The sequence below is a fragment of the Meleagris gallopavo genome, chromosome Z, assembly GCF_000146605.3.
Source record: "Meleagris gallopavo isolate NT-WF06-2002-E0010 breed Aviagen turkey brand Nicholas breeding stock chromosome Z, Turkey_5.1, whole genome shotgun sequence".
Lineage (NCBI taxonomy): Eukaryota > Metazoa > Chordata > Aves > Galliformes > Phasianidae > Meleagris > Meleagris gallopavo.
The window spans coordinates 13,812,448-13,815,124 of NC_015041.2; positions in this window are offsets into that span (position 1 = coordinate 13,812,448).

Genomic DNA, 2,677 nt, shown 5'->3' on the forward strand with positions numbered 1-2,677 from the left:
TATTTTTCAGCGTATCAGTCCAACTTTGCAGGGAAAAAAAAAGTGATTTTTTACAGAAGATTATGGAAAGTAAATGAGCCTTCTCCTGATCTTCCTCACTTACTGACCTTATAAGGCATTTCAGGGAAAAGTGGCAGAAGTCTAGATAAGAAACATAAATCTAAACACTAGGTGATGCTTGAATTGCAGAACCATACTAAAATTGTACAACATAAATATCAGACACACACTATTTTGTTAAAGAAAATATCATATCAAACATTCAAGATAAATAACAATTGGGAGGTAAATTCCAATAGAGACCTGATGCTCCTCAGCTCATTCCTGCTGCAGCTAAAGTACTCTCCTAACAGTTTACTACTTCATAAGTTACTTGCAGTGTTTGGACAACTAAATCTAAGTAAAATGTTTGTAAGATTTCTATACAGAATACAGATAGAGAAAGAAAGAAAGCAAAATGACATTTGGGAACGTTATGAAGAGACTATGAAAGATTGCAGAGTGCAAAGAAAAGTAATGGGAGAAAAAAATGAAATGAAAGTGCACACATGATGATGGAAGAGAAATACTAGGACACTTTTCAGAGAGAAGGAATAGAAATAATGATGTTCCATCTAAAGAGGCCCATTATTGGTCCCTCCATCAGCACAGGAGAGCTGAAGAGTAATACTACCAGCATCCACAGCTGACACTACTAATGCATTTGAGGACTTGGTGGAGAATGGAAAGAGATTCATGAAGGAGATTTCTCATCTTTCCACCCAGTGCATTTCTCAGTTTCCAAGTATCTATATTATTGTATATCAGATACTCATGAAAGGTGTCCACACGCATATTGAACGGATGCTCGCTTGTTTTAAAAGTCACATTGAAAGTATTTTGTTGTCAGTCAATTAATACTCATTTGTGATTTCTAGTTTTAAAAATGAGAAGTAATGTATGTGACACTGCCAAACTGTTATTTCTCAGAAAGATTTGAGAGTAAACACATGAACAACTAATAGAAACCACTTAGTTTTAAAGTTTTCTTTTAATTCTGTGATGTTCTTACTGGTATGTTACTGGGAGTCAATATATGACATTCTTGCAATTATTTATCTAAGTATGCAAAATAGGAGGCTTTGAAGCCTCCCAAGTTCCATGTGGTGTCACCTGAGTTTACAGTGGGCACAGATCTGTGTGAGTTTCCAATACTTGAACTGACTTTCTCAGAGATCAAAAAATAATTTAAGATTTATTTAGCTGAAAGACAACCAGAGGAATATGATTCTTTAATCTGTATATTGAAGAACAAAGAAGACCTTTTGTCTAACTCCTTGTCCATCTACTATAAGAAACTTCCACTGGCTGGATTTTTCTTCATTCAAGTCAATACTCTGCCTCTGAACTTCAGAAACATTCCTGCATGTTCTTGCTTTCTGGTTCAGTAAATATCTTGTTCATAATTGTACATCTTCAGAAGAGTGGCTGGAGGATGTCTTTTCCCTGCTCCCTCCTTCCTGCAGGGTAATAGCAAGACGGTTGGAGCTCTGTGATGGGACACAGAAGATATCAGTTCGAGTATTCTTGGCTACAAATGGTCTGAACCCTCTAAATTCCTTTTCATTGTAGGTTTCTGACATAAGCACTTCTCAGTTCCTGCTATATTGTGGGTTTGCTTTCTGTTTTGTTTTACTTTATTTTTCTATGACTTGTTTGTTTGTTTTTGAGGGGGACATCTGTTCTACTTTTTCAAAAAAGATCTGTGAGGTAACTGAGCTATTAATCCCCATTAGAATAAAGAGCTTTCCTGCAATCACAGCTAATTATTCAAAACTAAGGAACTAACGCACTAAAGACCTAATTCAGCTACTTTCCACTCATGAGCTATCCTTGATCAGCATGCTGACTGCAGGCAAACATCATTGTAGTGGTCATCACTTAGGGTCATTTGCTTTGCCTCTGTACGTGTTCAATCATGCATATTCAGCATACAGTATACAAAAAAATTAGAAAACCTGAATTTCATTCCAGCTTCTTTTCTTGCATGATATTTAATCTCAAAAACTCATATTTTTTTTTTCTGCTATCTCTGTTCTCTCTCTGTTCCTTTAATTCTACTGTATATTCTAAATGTTTTGATGCAAGACATAATTTCATTATGTTTTTATGGTGGCAGCCATGCTAAGCTTTGATTCCCACTGGGGACTATAATGCTATTAGAATCTCTAGTTAAGATCAAAGCAACCAGACCACAGGATTTAAAGGAGGTAACTAACTTTGCCTTGGTACCTTTCTGTATCCATCATGAACATACAGATGCATGCCCTGAGGGCCACTCTGGGTCTGGTCATGTCAGTGATGCACAGAAGCTGTTAATCTTTTTATCCAGCCAAATGCACAGAAAACTGAGTAGTCACCGCCTCTAAGTCTTGCTGAAGAGATGCTCTGTCCAGGGCATTGCTTAACACCAACACAGCACATGTGAAATAGCAGTTATCTTAAAAAGGCTACTCATCCTCACATCAGATTTTATGACCCCAAGATATAGGATCCTGTAGAAAAGTCTCAATATCATAAGCCTCTTCCGCATAGGTGAACTGAATAGAGGTTCTTCACAAACAGGTACATGTAACAACATTTGCCAGTTTCTCAGCTTTTTGAAAGTCTTTTTGTATATACTATCAAATGGATAAAA